Raw genomic sequence first — 20,420 nt, forward strand, 5'->3', positions numbered from 1 at the left:
AAGTATTTGAATTTTGATTTTTAAAGTGCTTTGCAACTGAACATATAAATAGACTTTAGGCCTACATATTATGATCATAATTAATACAGTGTAAAATTTAATGGCTATCAAATAGATTGGAAGCCATCATATCTATCTATCTATCTATCTATCTATCTATCTATCTATCTATATTATGCCTCAGTGAGGCATTTGAGGAGTTATATGAAATATTATGTGACAAAAAATCTCTTATTAACAAAGTAGGAAATATATCGGCAAAGGATAAACTAATCTGAAATGTGCAGTATCATTTACAACAGCCTTTCCTAAAACATACTGAATGAAGAGAGAAATTCTGTGGTGAAATGACTGTGGAAAACACAGTAATTAGATCTCTTCTCGGGTCATGGTTTTGCATATTAGCCTATTATAATAAAAGCTCGGGTCCTAGGTAAGAGAAACATTTGTTAACAACCTCTGAAAGCAGGGTTCTAAGGAACACACTTTTTAAAATGTGGTATTCAAAAATTATATGCAAAATCTCTACCATTTGTGATGGTTCCCAGTTAAAAATTAATGTTTAGGTTTTATGGAACGGAAAATTTCAGGATAGACCTTTATTACCTACTACATTAAAAAGGGGTTTCTTACATCTTATATTTGCTTTATTTAATGAACATTAAATGAGTATCTAGAATGTACTTTGCTAAGCACAAGTAATTTAGGATGAATAATTCACAGTTCTTACTGAGCTCAATTTCATCAAAGGATATAGTGAAAGTGCTAGTTCTTAATTAAGGTCAACAACATATTGGCTAGGCGTCTACCGAAGCTATTGACTTGTGATACATGTTGTATTCAGATCTTTGACATATTCCAGCCTGCTCATATTCTACCTTGATGGATTATTTTCAATTTTCTTATCAGAAACATGAGGTGAAAACAAAAACAGCCCTAGAATATGCGAACCTATCTTGATATATACGATAAATCACTGGTCGGGACTATAAATCATACTCACGGAATAAGCAAGGTTAAAAATAATGTTGAATACAGACTGCTATTTTCGTTTGCAGCTACTATATGTCAATTCTTGGAAGCTAGTAATAGAATAATCTTGTGATTACTTTGCCATGGGGTGAACAAAAAAAGAATTTTATAAAATAATCTCAGGGGACTGATATTTTGTTCTTGTTCTAATCATCTATCTCCATTTCCCCCATAAATTCTCTAAAACAAAACAAAACAAAAAATTATCCTACAAAAATTTTCTCTTATACTTAATAAAAACATGTCTGTGTTTTAAGTTTTGATTTCCTTATCACTGAAAAATAACAAGACATATCACTATTTGGTATGAGTTTAAGATCAACTAGGTTGTAAAGGTCACTTTATATTTTTAATCCTGCTAAAGACCATTTTTTCCCCTTAAATGATAAACTTCGAGTATTTTTAAGAGTTCATCGTTCAATTAATTACTTAAGTCAGCCTGTTATGTTTCTATTCATCAACCATTAATCGTCTACTATGCTACAGATACTGAGCTAGAATATTTACCCCCTAATGAATTCGAAAAGAGCAACATTTATTTCAGTCATTTCTCTTGACATTTCCAATGCACTGAAGAAGGCTTGTTGCGGTAGCAGTAATTCTGGGTCAATCTCAATGTGCGTATTTGTCTCCATGTGCACACGTGTTGCCGCAGATCCCCAAATTTGTATGTCATGTCCTACATTTTGCGAATGGTTTGCAAATCCTACTGGTAGGTCCTGCAGGAAGCTGTCAACAGATTCAATTCAATTCAATTCAATTCAATTCAATTCAAAACTCTCATCTGACTTTTAAATCAGCTAGGAAAATGAAGACTGTAAGAAATCACTACTGTATTCCAAAGCAATTTGAACACGATTCTATTCTGGCACTTCTTTCCAAATTCGGAGGGCAAAACCCTTTAAAAAAATGCAGTCACAGATTTTCCAGAAATGTTATATTCAGTTCACTTTTCCTGATGAGGTGAACTGTTTTGGACAAACTACAACCTCTCCCGGTCTAAATTTTTCATCAGTAAGTTGGAGTTAAAAATACCTCTGACCTAACACAGTATATCACTTTAGGTGTTACATTTTCTATTGTTTACTAATTCACCCAACAGATATTTATTGAATTCCTAGTGTGTGCAAGGGTCTATGCTGGGCAACTGGGGAAGGGATTCTTGGGAAACAATCATGCCTCTGCACCTGTGCCATCTAGGCGAACATATCACTGTGAAATTACCCACGGTCTGAAGGAGCCGAGCAAAATTTTCTTCAAGGACCGGGCAGAAATCCCAATTTTTATGGACCTTCCTCTCTCTTTTCAGAATGAGAAGGGATCTTTCCTCCCTAATAGCTCCATATTCTGCATATGTCTAGTACAATATATCTCAGAGACCACATCATACTGTAGTTATTGATGTGAGTTCTTCGGTCTCCCACTGGGTTATCGATGTCATTTGGGTGAGAAAAACAAGCTTTACCCTAAACTAGCCAACATTTCATGGGCTCTCACGTGTGATTTCACTTACGCTTCCTAATGGTATGAGAAAGTGGGTCCACCATTTCAAAGACAAGGGAACCACAGTTTAGGGAGGCTCAGAGTATCTCAGCTTAGTTAGGAAACGACCGAGCAGGCTGGCTGTGATGCACGTGGCCTGGAACAGCTCGGTGGCGATATCTTAGTAACACTGACACAGTAAAACTGTCCTAAAGTGCCAGCTGACCTTGTTTTCCCACATGCACAACTTGCTGGGCTCGGCAGCCAGAGGGAAGAGGGAAGTGCCGTGGCCCATCAGCTGCAGCTTCCAAAAGCAGTCAGGAGAGAACAAAACAAATGTACAAATTGACCTAAATCTGGGGTCAAGTCTTTTTTTAAATTGTTATTATCAGTGGAAACACTGAGCTTGGGCAACTCAGCGGGGTGAGAGGCAACAGAGGGCACTGATGAGTTATCTCGGCTCCGGAGCCAGACAGGCTCGGTTCTAGTTCTGTCTCCATCCCGCCCCAGGTGGGCGCGAGCCTCCGTAAGAGCCTCATCCCCTCTTTCCTCAGCTTCCTCCTGTGTAAGAGGGGGCTGGTGATCAAATCTGTGTCACAGGGCCGTGGCGAGGATTAAACGAGAAAGTGCACGCAAACGGTTCTGGCACACGCTACGCTTCTAGGCATAACAGTAACACGGCCGTCAACACCCACGGAACAGGTCGCAGGCTTACACCAGCGTTATATCCTGATAGGCGCTATCACCAAGCCAGAGTCAAGTGTGACTCATGAGCTCTTAGACTCTATCACATCTTCATTTATTAAGCCATTTATCACCTGAATTTCAGGAGCGTTTTCTGCAGACCTTCTGTGCACCACAGGAGCCATGGCAGATCTCAGGGATACAAAGCTGAGTAGGAAACAGTCTCCCTAGGACATCATAGATTTCAGAACAATCAAAAATGTGAATGCAGGGGAGCCTGGGTGGCTCCGTCGGCTGAGCGTCTCACTTCAGCTCAGGTCATGATCTCATGGTTCGTGGGTTCGAGCCGCACATTGGGCTCTGTGCTGACAGCTCGGAGCCTGCTTCAGATTCTGTGTGTCTCTCTCTCTGTCCCTCCCCCACTCGTACTCCCTCTCCCTCTCAAAAATAAATGAGTAAGCATTTAAAAGAAGTTTTTAATGTGAATACATACTTGAAAAATGCTTGAAATGGGCTTTGACAGAAGTGCCGAAATATTTTTAAAAATTCCAGATTCAGGGGTAGTCCAATAAAATAGCCACTATTTTATTATTCGATGCCTTTCTGTTTGTGGCAATTTGTCTAACACTTCATGTAAGGTATCTTGTGTGATTAGCGCAGCATCCTCACAAGTGTGCCCATTTTAAAGGTAAAGAAACGAAGGTAAGAAGACAATTTCAAATTCACCCTACTCGTGCAGCTGGTAACGGGTACAGCCACAGTCTGCCTCTTGAGCTCTGTCACTGTTTGGGAAAGAGCAGCAAAGAAAAGGAGACGCACCCGTGGGTCCCTTTCAAGGACAGAACGTTAATTTCATGCATGTTATAGGAAAGGAAGCAAAAGAGACATTAAAGAAACTGGAGTAAATAAGCCAAAGAAATTATCACATGTTATATAAATTTTATATAACATACGTCATAAAACTGGTAAACATATTTTTGCCACGTATTCCGAGAAATGTTCCTGGTGTCTGTGGCCTGACACTGTGCTCGCTTTCTGCCTCGTTCAAATTCTCTGCTGATTCGTTTGCTGGTGAATTAAAAATGTAATTTAATAAAGTAGACTTCAATTGCACACCTTAAGTTTCAAAGAATTGACTCCAGATCCCAAAATGAAGGAGACCTAGATAAATAACAGAACTTGTTACAAATACCCAGGGCTTTTAGGGTGGCTGCATATTTAACATTAACGGGAGTAAACTGGGACACTTGGCTGCCAATCCCTTGCAAACCTAGGCTGCGGGAACAGGATTCAGAACAAAGGAAACATCTGTCTCCCTCGATTCCTTGGTGTGTGAAATGGATTTGGAGCATCATGTTTAAATCTGGGCACCACATTTTAGGAAGGAACTTAATTAGAGTGTGCCCAGAGGAGGAGAATCAGGAAAGTAGAAAGTGAAAGTGATGCCCGGTGAGGAGCAGTGAGAGGAAACAGGAACAAGGGACCTGGGGGGGGTGGGGAGGGGAGGAACACTCAGAAGGGGCATGACCACCCAGTTCACACCTGAAAGACTAGGATGAAAAGGACCACCAAACTGGGGTGGCTCCTGAATGCAGGCCAGGGTCAGTGGTTGGACATTCGATAAAGGCAGACCTCAAGCCAGTGGAGATGGGAATGGGGCATCTTAGTGGGGGGAGAAACTCCCTATTTCTAGAAGAGTCTAAGCACAAGTTTTCTGTTTGAACAAGAGATGGAGGCCATGATGTCGAACGTCCCTTCCAGCCTTTGCTGGACCCTCCACTTCCTCCCACCCCTCACTCTCCAATTTGTGCAAGTCTACAAGCATCCTGTGCACAGGGATTCTTTTCCAACAGCCAAAGGCTCTCGACAGCTTCAGCTCTCATTCTCCAATGATCACCTTCTAAATCTGTATTTTTTAGCCATGAATTGTGATTTTCCAATCACAATCATTTTTTACTAAAAAAAAAAAAAAGTATTACGATTTAACTGTCCGTAATCTTACATTCTCTACAGCCAATAGGTCAAGTTCTTCTTTCATTTTTAAGTGAATAAGATTTGTATGAACATCTTTATTTCATACTTGGAATATCTGGGCTGAATTACCATAGAGAGATGTGGTAGGTAAGTTCACAGCGTGATGGTTTCCCATACATAAGTCTCACGGACCTTCTTTCATTGCTCTGCGGTATATTCCAAAATCTTGTCGCATTGATCTAAATGAGGACAAACATCTTCACACCTGCACTGTTATAGAATTAATTCAAATATTTGAGTTTGTGATTTCTTCTTAGGCTATTTCAACCTTGCCAGGTGTTGCCCTGAACTGGAAAAATCTATCTATCTCTAATACCACCTTCATAACTACATGTGGAACAGCATCGTATCTTCAAGTAATTTCTTCCATGTCCTTATCTCATTGAGGGAATGAAATACAGTTACAGACCACATACTTCATAATCTCTGATTCACACATATAATAATATCGTTTCCAAATCAGATTTAGTGGCTTTCCAACACTGGTATGTTTCCATGTGCCTTTCTGATCATAATAAGTAGAGGAAGGAGCCATGCCCTAATTCTTTCCCTGGACATGCTCTTCCTTCTCACATTCTCTCCTAGCCAAACCATTCACAGCTGGTGAAAGGGCATGGACTCTACGCATGCCAAAAGCTAGCTCTTTGCTACTCTGCCTTTCAGACCAGGTTCTGCATTGGGATTTTCATAAGTTAAGCCGAGACCTCCAGTGACTTAATTCGTCCTGTCAAGCTGTCTTTTGAATTTCTTCTCTTACTCCCATTCCCCCTTCTCCTAAAACCTCAAGGAACTTCCTTTTACTTAGGAACCAAATACTCACAATTCAATTTCATTTCCATTTCATGCTGAGACCTTGAAGTAGGACACCCTCTGCTATAAAATTTAAAGCTGATTCATGGTGTTAAGCCCTTCGGAAAACAAAGTTGTATTTATTAAAGTGAATACAAAAAAATAAAAAAAAAAGTGAATACAGATTTCTTTTTACTTTTCATACAAAATGTGCTAGTATTATTTTGTTCTCCATATCCAAAACGTATATATTTTCCCTAAGCTCACAATTGTCATTCTCGATATTAGAACAGTATCTTGCCCCTGGTGCTCCTTTATACAATGCGCTGCCCTCAAAGATGAACACTTCTGGCACTTAGCCAATCTCAGGCTTTGCTTACTACTGGCAATCTTTTAACTGTTTGTATTTTGCTTTCTTTCTTCATTTTTTCCTCTTCATTTCCATATCTTCTACTCCCCACCCATCTAAATACTTTAACTTTTATTCCAGTTTTTTCTATTTTTCAAAGTTTTTTTCATACTCCAACAATACCATCTAACACTTTTTCCCTGCCTTCAAGGAAAGTCCTGGCTCCAATTGAAATTCGTTATTTCTTATGTGAGAGTGATAAAAATGATAGTTATTTCTCAGAAGTGTTTAAAGTATCAAATGAGTTAATGTGGTTGAAAAGAGAATTAATTTCTGAAGAGTACTATGCAATGATGGCTATTCCAATGTAATCGTTTTACATGGGCCCCAAACTGACATCAAAACCCTTATGCAGAAAGACATCCTTGTTCATGGATTGGAAGGATTAATATTGTTAAAATATCCACACCATCCCCAACCATCAACGGACTCAAAGCAATCCCTATTAAAATTCCAATGGTTTTCTACAGTGAAATAGAGCAAAGATTCCCAAATTCGTAGAGCACTTCAGAAGACCTCAAAAAGCCTCAAAAACACAAGCATGTTTGACAAAGAACAAACTGGCAACATCACACGTCTTGATTCCAAACTATATTTATAAAGCTATGATAATTAAGAGTATGACACTGGCATAAAAACAGACACATAGATTAACAGAATGATGAGGGCTCAGAAATACACCCACGCAGGGGCGTCTGGGTGGCTCAGTCAGTTAAGCATCTGACTTCGGCTCAGGTCATGATCTCACGGTTTGTGAGTTTGAGCCACAAGTACGGCTCCGTGCTGACAGCTCAGAGCCTGGAGCCTGCTTCAGATTCTGTGTCTCCCTCGCTCTCTGCCCCTCCCCCGTTCATGCTCTCTCTCAAAAATAAACTTTAAAAAATTTGAAAGGAAAAAGAAAGAAAGAAACCCATGTATCTACAATCAACTAATATTTGGCCAGAGAGCCAAGAACAGTCTTGAAGAAAGGAAAGTCTCTTCCAATTAACAAATTCTGAAAAAAATTAACAGAATGAAAAGGTAACCTACGAAATGGGAGAAATCATCTGCCAATCGGATGTCTGATAAGGGCTAATATCCAAAATATATAAAGAACTCATACAACATAACAGTGGAAAACAAATAATCCAACTGAAAAAATAGGTAAAGGACATGAGTAGATATTTTTCCAAAGAAGACACAGAAAGAGTCAACAAGTACAGGAAAAGATGCTCAACAGGACTAATCATTACAGAAATGCAAATCAAAATCATGAGGATCTACTGCTTCACACCTGTTAGGATGGCTATGATCAAACAGGAAAGGGAAGAATGCTGGTAAAGATCTGGAAAAAAGGGAACATTGTGCACTATTGGCAGGAATATAAGTTTACACAGTCACTGTGGAAAACGGTATGGAGGTTCCCCCCAAAATTAAAATAGATCTACCATGTGACCTGGGAATTGCATCTCTGTATATTTATCCAAAGGAAATAAAACTACTATCGCACTGAGATATCTGCCCTGTTCAACTGAAGCATTATTCACCATAGCCAAGACATGGAAACAATGTAAATGTTCAGCAACAAATGGTTACCCCAAAAAATGTGGCATCTATATGCAATGGATATTATTCAGCCATTCAAGAAAGAAGGAAATCCTACCATTTGCAACATTGGTGAACCTTGAGAGCACTGTGTGAGACAAAATAGATCAGACAAAGAAAGACAAACACTGTATGACCTTGCCCCTTATGTGGAATCGAACAAAGCCAAACTCGTCAACAGAGAGTAGCTGGTGGTTGCAGGGGCTGCGGAGTGAAGCAACTGAGGAGACGTTGGGTCAAAGGACACACACTTCTAGTTATAAGATGACTACATTCTGGAGATCTAATGTACAGCATGGTGACTATAGTTAGTACTTAACTGCATTATTGAAAATTGCTAGAAGGACAGATCTCAAATGTTCTCACCATGACAACACCACCACCACCAACAACAACAACAACAAAAATGGTAATTATATGAAGTGAAAGATGTTAACTAACCTCATTGCGGTAATCAGTTTACAATATGTAAGTGTATCAAATCATCTCACTGTATACCTCAAACTTACACAATGTTATATGTCGATTATATCTCAATAAATCTGGGGGAAAAGAACCTCTTCTGCAATGCTTTCAATGGTAGGATATGAGCTCTTGGATCATGGGGAACAGGTTTTTACTCATCTTTATGTTCGTAGCATTTAGTATATTGCCTATCACAATTTAGATGTTCACTTAGTGAATTAGTTAATCACTACCTGCTATTTATCAGCTGCATAAACTAGAACTTGCAAAAATGCTAAATATTTATCCAATTTATGGTGAATTTGCAGCTCACTTTTTGCTTGCGGTTATATTACAAATTATGTTGTATGCAAGGGGAAAAATAACCAATATTGTCTATACTAGTATAATATATATGCTAGTACTGTCTATGCTATATGTATATGCAATATTGTCTATGCTGGTATAATATATATGCTAGTATTGTCTATATAGTACACTAGCATATTTGTGTATTTTTGGAAGCAGACACATCTCTAGAAAAAAGAAAACTCATTTTTTGGTCAATGAATCTTTCCCCACATTAATCATTCTAAGGTAAAACAAGGTGTTATTATGAGAGTATATCTACCTGAAACAGAGACTGTATTGCCTGAGCCTTAAGAGATTTAAAAATCAACATCCTGATGATGACACAGCCTAGGTAATTGTTTTCCATCTGATCTACATTTTGGATCTGTACGAAACTTGAATTCAGCTTGCCCTCAACCTCCACATGTAAACTCTGTCCCTTTGCTAACGCAGGTGCTACCCTAGTCTATCCACATCTGTTCCCATCACTGATAATATGATATGTTTGAATGGTGTGTTAAGTGTGTGATGTTTGGTTTGATCACTTAAAATTTATCAACAATTTGTCCTGTTAATTGACAGAAGCAGAAATTTTCCAGTTGACTAGACCGTGTCAGAAGCCTACCCTACTCTTCTGCTCTTCCTTAGAGCACTTCATCTGGGAATCTAATTTTCAGTTAGACACCTCTAAAAGCTCTGGTCCTCTGATTTTAATTATTTATTGAATTAAATGTTGCCTGCATTAACCATAACCATTTACGTGGATAATAAGTATATATGTTTTATTCATTATAATATCCTCACTGGCTGGCTCAGTAAAATCTGTTGAATGATAAATGAACCAGACGACTGACTAATCTATGGTCACGTTTGTGACGATTTTTCTGCACAATGCTGACTCCTGCGAACCAAACACTGGGATTTTTATTTGTTTGTTTACTCCTTAGCAGATGATGAAAATTACAGAGAAGGCCAAGTTACATTTCTGGGCGCCAATCTCATGAAATCTTATGAAAACCCCTTAGTTGGTAGAAGGGACCGGACTCCTTCCTCTGTAGGGACAGAGTTGAGCTCCGCGGAGGCCGGCAGGTCACAGAGTTCCGATTCCATGCTACTGCTCCCCCCATTTAGGGGGAGCGACTGAGCGAACTCTTTCCCCAACAGCCTTAAACAGGTGTCCCCTGCGGATGGCGTATGAGACGCCAAGCCACATCAGACATCAGGAAACGTGTGAATACAGCAGGCGCTACACACATTCCTCATTCATGACAACACAGCGCCCACAACCACTGCCCTGCTTTACTTAAGTGACATATGGCAAACAAAAATTGGGACTCTGAGCAACCAAAACAGGAGGAAATTGCGCGTTGCCGGTGACCACGGAAGCAGCAATCGTCTTACGCTGTTATACAAAAGCGGCACCAGTACCCGGAAGAGCCGATCCCTGTGTCCGTTGACAAAGATTTTCCCCAGTAAATCACTGACCCTTGTTTTTCGTTATATAGAACAAACAACTCAGATTGTATAAAAGCGTCGCGGGTGAACCAGTTGAAGGCTTACTCTGATCAACATTCAAAAAGAAATCGGTAAGAAGTGTTGGTCCACGGAGATGCAAAGGAGTGTGTATGGCAACTGTTCTCCCGAACAAACTTGCTAATGGTTTTATTCCGCTAACAGTGGTTCTCAAAACCTACAGAGGCAAACGATAATTCTCCCGGATAGTATTCCAGACTCTAGGATCTTGACAGGATATACAGATGGTACTCAAATTGGCATGACGTAAGGTTTTTTTTTGCTTTGTGGAGGTTGTTGTTTTTACAACAGACAGGATGCGGGGATACCCTGAGGGGTAGTGTAAAACCCAGAGGCCAGCCTGATGCTAGCTTTTCCAACCATCGATACCCAAAATGACAGGGGGAAGGAGAGAAAGTTTCGGAAGGGTCTCCTTTGGAAGGTCAAAGGCCTGTTGAGGACCCGGCCAGGACAGGGCAACATCCAGGAGAAGAATTAAGAGAAGACTGCAGCCATCGCTTCCTCCACTGCTCTCTTCATCTTCCGAAGCAACCACTATCCTGGCCCAAATGGTGAAGGACCTCACTGACACAGAGCTTGGAGTAGATGGGATGGCTTCAACTCCCACCACAGAGCGGACGATGGCAGAGATTGGATCTGGTGGGACAAACAGGTGTCGGTGTATCTGGCATCTTCATTTCAGGGATGAGAACACTGGGCTCCAGAGAGGCTAACACAGCTGCTGAATAGCGCTTTCATATAATCACTTCAACACAATTATTCCGTCTCCCACTTTATGCTTACTACTGACCTACAATGAAAATCTCCTGGGCCTTATGCTATTGTATACATCTACTATTATGTAGTACTTCTTTATTAGTATTTTAAGCTCTCATCACTATTACTGAGAGTAAAATTTCTTTTAAGCAATTCTGCTGTAGAGGCATAACCGAAAATGCTCGTATGCTGATGAGAAATCCATACATATGCATACACACCAACTATTTTGACCAATCTGAAACCCTAACCTTAAAATTTTCCAGTAATAGCTGCATATGGCAGGAAATATTATCATCACAATTGTATCAATGAGAATGTCTAAGTAAGTGGGTTTATTCAGAGATACAAACTTCATTAGCCCGCTCAAAGACTCTACAAATTCACACGAGTTGAGTCCTGATTACGTTCTTTCTTTTTTCTGATTCACAGTTCACACGTCTTTAATTTTACAAAATATGATACCAGACCTATTGTTAGATGCCTCATGGTAAAGGAGTTCAAAGCTATTGCCAATATTTGTATATCTTCTTACAAGCCTTTGAAAACGATATTCACAGCTACCTGATCTGGCTACCTTCCTATAACTAGTGTATCATTTATTCTAGTGAGTTTGTAAGTAAAATTAAGTATTTACAAAGTTTCTTCATTAGAAAAATATTACTGCCAGTGTGGGCACTCTTGCAAACTAATACATATAACTCATAGACTAAGGACTCTTCTCTGAACATTCTATTGTATGTGCTTCAATCAACTGCTCTTATGTGCTATCACTCATTCTTTTAGACCTGGTGGTTTCATCCATTACTGTGATTCATGAAACTTTAATTCATATTTATATTCCTATCTCCTAATTAGGTGTGGATCTGCCACACCTGTGGTCACTAATTATGCCATGGCCATCCCAAAGCCAGTATGCCCATCAGTCTACATTTTATGTAGTTTGCTCAGTGGAACCACCATTGAAACATTTGGGTCCATCTGAACTTTAGGTGCCATCCACAGCATCTAAATCTTTTCTGCCTTCCACACCAGAATCCTGCCAGTGCTGCCTCCGTATTCTTCTCTTTTCTTCCATCCCAGCATCACTGTCCTAACTGGTCCTCCTTGTTTCGCAACTGCAGCAGTCTTCTAATTATTACCTCAGTTTCTGAATTGGCCTTTATCTGTCTTTTGTCCACACTAGGGCCTGAAGGTTAGTTCTTAAATGCCAACCTCACTGTGATTTTTTCCTATTTTTAATCCTTCTATTTGGGCCATTCATGCTCTGGCCTCACCCTTCCCTGCTCTCCCTCCACTGGTGATTATAGGTTAAATCTTGTGAAAAGAATGCACCTCTCTGCATGTGTTATCATCACTACCTTCCTGCCTAAAGTAGCTTCCTCCTCTTTATTCGTATGGTAGCCCCTATTTGAACTTCCACATTTATGCCAGCCCTCTCTATTGTTCCTCCTAGGGGATTCCACAGCTCCATGGGGTAACAGTTACTGGGCTCTTGTCCATTTGCAACATCACCCAGTAAAAGGCGAGTTGCAGACACCAGGGACTTGTCTTGGGGACCTCAGCATCTAGTGTGGTGACTGGATATATCCACCAATGAATGATCATATGGTTTGGCTCGGTTTTTGTCCCCTAACGGCAGTATTTTGTCAAGATGTTGAAGGCAAGGGGTAGTTGGAAAATTGGTGAAGAAAAATTTAAAAATTTATGATAATTATTAAAAATGCTAGCCCGGAGGCTGATTATCACAGAAAACAAATATGTTTAGCCTCTTGGGGGCGCCTCGGTGGCTCAGTCTGTTAAGAAAACAAATACGTTTAGCCTAGTTAACTTAATGGAACCTTAACTAGATTGAAGAGAAACCCAAGTGTGCGTCACAACAATGGAACTGGGATTGGAGTGAGGAGGCAGGGATGACAGAGGGGCTCTGGTCCGACTTGACTGATCCCTCGGGTTCCAAGGGAGTGAAACAAAGCCTCATCTGAACTGGACTAAGAGTAGAAGCTGGGAAATATTGCGAAACAAAAGGAAGAAATTGTGTGTGTGTGTGTGTGTGTGTGTGTGTGTGTGAGAGAGAGAGAGAGAGAGAGAGAAGAGAGAACGCTCTATGATATCAATGGAAATCTTCACTGTCACCCCTAGAACTGGTTATGCTAGAAGAATTGTTCAAACACATGAGTTAGAGTGTGAATTTAGCGTCAGTCAAAACCATCTCATTATATTTATCCTATAAGATGCTCTACTCGATATCATGCAAAATGCTGCCTGATATGTTGTACTTAACCTATTTATATAATTTCCCCAAACCGCATTAGCTGACACCAAGCACAGAGCAAGTAATACCTGATTCTGCTTCTATTAACAAGTAGGTTTATGTCAAGGTTTCAGTATTAGCATTTTTAAAACCTCATCTTCAAAGTTGCTGTCCATTAACGAGTCTCAAGTTTGAATCAGACTTAGTTATTCTGAATCAATTTCTACTGTAATTTTAGGTTATAAAGTCTCTCCCACCTACATAGCCTATTATAAATTCTGGTATCCAGACATAAATAAACCCACCTCAGCTTAACTACTTTCTTTAGTCTCTAAATTGACAATGAATCATTACAGTTTTTTTTTTTTAATCTTAGTCTTTAAAAGTTGCTTGAAATATTCTGGAAAAAAAAGTATATGAGCTGGAATATGAATTCAAGAGTTACTCATGCTAGTCACTCTTATTTTCAAGCATGGTAACTAATACCGGAACCATTCCAAACAGGTGACAGAATCTTCAGAAAACAAGAGTCAAATATCTTCTGTAAATTTCCCCACAGTTTGAATTTAACGTTAAGCCAACTTATCTAAAGGAGATGCATCATACAGGAGGAGCAGCACATCCCTTCTTTTTCACTGTGCATCCATGGAAATAATGAACAGCTGCCTGTCACCCTTTCGTTCAGTCTGAAAGCTCTTGGATTTTGTCACTCTTTTGGGTTGTTGTTTTTTTGTTTTCTGTTTAAATATTTTTAAACGTTTATTCATTTTTGAGAGACAGAGCACAAGCAAGGGAGGGGCAGAGAGAGGTGGAGACACAGAATCTGAAGCAGATTCCAGGCTCTGAGCCATCAGCACAGAGCCCGATGCGGGACTCGAACCCACAAACTGTGAGATCATGACCTGAGCCGAAGTCAGATGCTTAACCGACTGAGCCCCCCGGGCGCCCCTGGGTTGTTGTTTTTTTTTAACCCAATTTGGCTTCTCCCCTCTTGAATAATTGCTGTGTTCTAACTGTTAGACTCCAGAAGTGGACAGAGACTCACAGAATCTGATATTAGTGATTATAATAGGAAAAGTCTTTTCTTCTCTATTCAGAGTATCCTCTAGTTCTTTTAACCATCAATATTAAATACTCACCACAAAATATGCCAATATGTTATGAGACCGTTTTTTGCAAAACGTCCCTCATCCACAAAAACAAAACAACACGAAACAAAACAAAACAAAACAAACAAACAAAAAAAAAAAAACCCTAGTAAAATCTGCCAGGTATTGCCAGTTTCAACAAGTATTCCTGGAACCGACATAATTGGGTTTCAAAAAAGCTTACTGTCCCTATTTTCTACCTATGGGACATTAGGAATAATGTTAACTCCATCACAAGAATTTAATATCCTGTAAAGCAAACTTCAATCACAAAGGAAGCACTGAATAATTACTGTACTTATACCCTTTGAGTACTTATAGGATATGTTCATGCCTAAAGCTATGTTTAAATTGGACCAAATAATCGGTGTAAGTTCTTGAACAAGAGGGAAAAAAATGTGTCCACACAGGTTCTTCTCACAGTGAAGACATAAGAATATCTCTGGGTCCATCTATCCCCAGTCACCTATCTCTGGAGGGTAGAACAATGAGAACAAAAAGGGAAAGAGAAAATGGAAGAGGCAAAGTGAATACGCACGTTCATTTCAGAGGGTATTTATCTGCACCTACAAATAACTGCAAACACAGAGTGCATGCCAGGCAAACAGGCAAAGATTAGCTAAGGTAACATTAGAGCCACACGTCTGCAATTTTTACTCGGAACACAGGGGTAATTACAAACCATGCCTGCGTTTCTGGATAACATAAACTACAGTCAAACAATAGGTCAATGGAACTTGCTCACTCTTGGGCCATACATACATAAATACACACTCTCATGAAAGAAGGGGAAGAAAAGTCACTGATCAAAAGAAGGGAAAAGCTGTAATTAACAAGGTTCGTCATTCGAATGCAGTAAGGCATCCTTCTATACAAGCCACAGGTCAGCCAAGAGATGGAAAGTCTCACTGAACTTGGCCAGTGCACCCCTCTCTGGGTTAGCTCTGCCTCTCTCTACAAGCTACACACCCCTATGATGGAAGAAAGGGCCTTTACGTTTTTCTGTATAAAGTATCCACTCTCCTCAAATAAACTCCATACTCAGATGGTAGAAGGCGCTGTTCTTTTACGATTTCAACATATCTCTTTATCTTAGCATAATGCTGAACACACAGCGATTATGATGCTTATTATCTCTAATAACACCACAGTGCATAGAGCACTTTACATTGTGCCATTCGTAAAGCCAAATTACCACAAGCTAATAATGAGTGAAGGCTTAACATACATTTTCAAGATTCCATTGACTATAACATTCTGGAAGAAAACATTTTCTTCTCCAACTTTATTCTCCGATGTCTTGTGCTGAGTCAGTACAAGTGAGGAAAATTCTCCTACACTGTAGAACATTTTTTTGTTCTTTCTTCCCTCCTCCTCCTCCTCCTCCTCCTCCTCCTCAAGGAGTTTTAAAACCTATCTTGCTTCTTACCAGACTGATGCCTGCCAGACTCAAAAGTATAGCAATATAGTCTATTTGTGTCTTATTATTTTTCTATGCTACCATTTTTTCAAACATCAAGTATTGATAGTTAAATCATTTACATCAAAACATGCTTTGATGCTAATGTAAGATAATCTTTGTGTGTGTTAATTATCCAGACTAATAATTCTCCTTAAAGAAATTTCCCTCTTCAGATTTAAAGTCATGATTATTGGATTTCCTTTTATTTGTCTTATGTACTTTGCTTCTTTCAACTTTCTGAGTCCTATAATAAATTGAGCACAGTTTTTAGTCACATCAAATAGCATCAAATTTGCTAACATTCATTTTTCCCCATTATGGAACTACTCTGCTATATTTTTTAAACTGAATTTTTTTCTAGCATAATATAATACTTTGCTTACCGTTTCCCTTGTATTTAATTTAAAGGACTCTCTTTGACATTGCAATTATCCCAATTTTCTCCTTCTATTTGATAGGGCCAGTTGACTGAGATGTGTTTAATCTTAATTTCCACCGGCCATGATATGTTGCTATCCCAATGCCATCTAAATTTTCCATGAATCTGTATTTCTCCCAATAATTATTAATCATCTCTGAATGTATTTATCTCTATTTTTATTGATCTTTATTATTCTTCCACCTCTAAACACTGATGTTATTTTATGCTTTTAACGTGTCCTTCCCCTCTATCACTCATGAAATAGCCTCCTTGTTTCTTCCTGGTGGTCTTAAATCCAATTCATTCTCCAAGACGCCATCAGTTATCTCCCTGAAATACCCAACTTAACCCTTACGTGAACAAAATTTTTCAATGGCATCCCTCATTATGGAATGAGGAGAAGTTCCTGAGTAGGAAAACTTTAACAGTCTGACCCATGCATGTTCTACCACATTAAAAATCGCACCATACTCAGGGCACCTGGGTGCCTGGGTGGCTCAGTCAGGTAAGCACCTGACTTGTGATTTTGACTCAGGTCCTGATCTCACGGGTCAGAGGGATTGAGCCCCTTATCAGGCTCGGAGCTGTTAACGCTAACAGCTCAGAGCCTGCTTGGGATTCTCTCTCTGCCCTCCTCTCCTTGCATGCATATGCTCTCTCTCTCGCTCAAAATAAATAAACTTAAAAAAAAAGGTACAACATACTTCTTATGTTATTTTCCTAGTCTGCACAAGAATGAATTTTCAACAGACTTAATAAAATGCATTTTAATAGAAATGGCTGAAGATGATCATTTTATTTTTCTCTATCTTTAAAAAGTTTGGAAGCAATTTTCACCAATTTAAATAGCATACCTGTTTCCCTCAGTTTGGGTTACATGGTTCTATGGAAGTCTTTCAAAAGCAAGGCATATTGCTATGATTTGGAAAACAATATTCTCGGCCACAGAGATGTGTTGACATGTAAGGAAGGATACACAATTTTCCCCATAATTCATGCTTCCTGCTTTTATCCTCATGGAGACAGGACGCCTTGGCAGCTACCCACTCACTAACAATCGGTGGCAGGCAATTTTCTTTTTGTGTATTTTCTTCTCCTTTGCATGCAACATTATTTTTCAGAGGGCACAATGAAATCAAATTCACATTAAATATAATAATGCCCGTTGAGCATGCTGGCTTCTTATCTCTAGAGGTTAAGATCTTTTTCATTCAGAACTGAAACACTACTGTTATTAATTGTACTGCTGCATTATTAGTAACACAATTTTCCTACTAGTTGCACAAAAACTACTGAAACATAGCTGCAAAGTTCCATGTTATGACAGCCTTGCAATGACACCATTATCATCGATCCCTTCCTTCTCTTTTATTCCTTCATTTGTGTTCTTCCTGTCTCTCCTTTGAATTCTGAAATATATTCAAGAAGCAGATGAGCCAAGACGTAGTGCAATATAAATTATTAGGAATTGTATACAGAGTGGAAAATCTTTCCATTTGGAAGAGTTTTACAGTTTCATGTTAAGCGTTTCTAAGTAGAGTGTGCCAGTGGGAGATAAAACAACACTTTGCTCCCAAACGAAGTCCTCCTGGCTAGTCCGACACTGAATGCATCCCACAGCACAAAAGTGCTGGCAATAAGAAAAAACAATCTACCCAAAATATATTGTGGAATGACATGCGATGTTTGCCAAATTAGTGAAAAGAGTAAAAACATAAATTATGGCCTTTCGAGCACGTATAAATGCCAGGAACTTTATGTTTTCTCTTTGAAGCTCACAATTCTCTCATAATTAGCCTCAGGTTACAGAAAAACCCAGCCTCAAGAGAGCCCAATAAATTTAAAATCCCACAACCAGGAAATGGCAGACATCAGTGCCCCTAGGCTCATTGATCCCCAAAGCCCGAGTTCCCAACCATGGTATATCCAGACCTTCCACTTAGCTCCTAATCCTCCCACCCACCACACTAGGGGAAAACCTCGCGAAAATGACTGTGGCCTTAGACATCACTGCAGTGATTGAAACACCTTCTGTAAGGATATGAAAACATCACTGCAAAATCAGAAGCAAATTATTCTGGTGCAGCCACCAGACTCCTCTCATTACGCCCCATTTACAGCCTCTTCCACGGGGCTGGCTCGGCCAGGACCCTCTGGGTGCTGACATGGAGGGGGCATGCCTTGCTCAGCACAATGCCTGGGTATTCACTCCGTGAGTACTGGTCTTCCAGAACCTCCTTTGGGTCTCCCTTCCCCTTGGATATGTAAACACACAGATGGTGGGAGCAGGAGAGAAACTTCTATTTCAACAGTTTTTCTACAGACCCCCAGGTCCCCCCTACGTGCCCCCAGCCCCCACCACAGTTAAAGGCTAGAAAGTGGACTCATTGTTTACTTTTACAAGTAACTCTTACAATTAACAGGGTTTGTTTTGCTTATAATAAATTTCAGGGCAGAAGGTCTGGGACTAATTCTTAAGTGCTTCTAAAAATAGAATGAACACATAAAAATGTTTTATGCAAAAGATCACCAAAAGAATGCTGGGAATTTGGAAAGCGTAAGATGATGAGGTCAGTGGATGAGAGCAAAAGGGCAAGAGTGAGCATCCAAATGTTGGTCAGGATCCCTTCACCCAACAGAGGAAGAAGGAGCATGAATGGGTAAAGACTCTGGGATTGAAGTTACATTGTTTTTGACTAATTGTAAGAGAGGGGAGAAAATCCACATCAGCTGAAGAAGAAACACACAGGGAGCGAGGGAGAGTAAAAAAGGAAAAAGAGGGAAGGAGAAAGAAAAGGGAGGAGGAGGGAAGGAGGAAGAGGCAGAGAGGGGAGAGGGAGTTGGAAGAAAATAGAGGGAGAGGAAGGAAGGGGGAGGGGAGGGAGGGGGAGGCGGGGGGGGGGGAGGCAGGCAGAGGGAAGATGGGGCTTAATAAATATTTTGAAGAACCAAGCTGTATCTAACAACTTCTTTTACAATCGTCACCCTTAAAGGCCTATCATTAATATTTGTTGCTTGACTGGAGTTTAGGACCGAGAAAGCAAGGAAAAGAGAAAGAAAAGAAAAAGACAGTAGAGTACAGCTGAAGTTTGGAGTTAGACATTGCCTAACTTTTGGGGGCAAGATAACTAATGCTGAAACGAAGTAGGAAGCTGAAGATACTTCACTCTCAAATTTGACATTTTGTAAGAAATCTTCTTTAATTAGTTTAGCGTCCTATTATTGTTATTCATATTGTTTTTCTAGAAGCTCTGTCATGGCTTGCATTTGTTCAATTACATAAAATGAGTTTAAAAAGAGTCAAAGTAATTTCTAAATTACAAATGACAGAACACTCAAGCCTTTCTCTCAGTATCACTTGGACTGAGTTGGAATACTTAGCTCTTTCTCTAAAATAATAAACTCTAGATCTTTGGGGTTGTTCTAGAAATAGCTTTTATGCCACAAATCGATTCTGTATTACTCCAGCTCCCCAATCACATTTCAAGGGAATTGGTTTGCATCATTGCTTTTGCTACAGGCTCTATACAATCTGTCACTTAAACTATTTAAATGCCCTTAAATACCGCTTGTCCTCATATGTTTTGACTGTCCTCCAGTCTTGTCTACACATTGATAAAAAAATTAAAGGTACAGTATGGAGCATAATAGTAAGATATTTGTTAGAGAAGCATTTACACTACAATGTCATTTGCTGTCACAGAAATCTGGAGATTCTAGATGACTAAACGTAATTATTTCATTACAATTATTCTCCACTGCCTCCGTAGCTAATTTTCTTTCCCAGGTACCCATGCGTACAAAGCACAGAAGTGACACAGCTCCGAGATATTTCCGAAGAGCAGATCAACTGTACCAAGATGATGTCAATTTGTTGTAAAATATTTGCAAGCAAGGTCCTGAACAGATGAACAATTACTAAGGAGGTGCGATTACAATGCCTTCCTAGGTGATGCTCAGGTAACATTCTTCCCTCGTGTACAAGGAACTCCAAGAAAAATCCAATAAAAGGTAATAATAACAAGACAGATGGTTTG

General features: G+C 39.6%; 1 protein-coding gene across 2 annotated transcripts in view; it reads right to left on the reverse strand.

Moving 5' to 3' along the window:
- Positions 1 to 20,420, reverse strand: part of NALF1 (NALCN channel auxiliary factor 1) — a 628,680-nt gene that overhangs the window by 547,216 nt on the left and 61,044 nt on the right. The window lies entirely within an intron of this gene.

Source organism: Leopardus geoffroyi, chromosome A1, assembly GCF_018350155.1.
Source record: "Leopardus geoffroyi isolate Oge1 chromosome A1, O.geoffroyi_Oge1_pat1.0, whole genome shotgun sequence".
Taxonomy (NCBI): Eukaryota; Metazoa; Chordata; class Mammalia; order Carnivora; family Felidae; genus Leopardus; species Leopardus geoffroyi.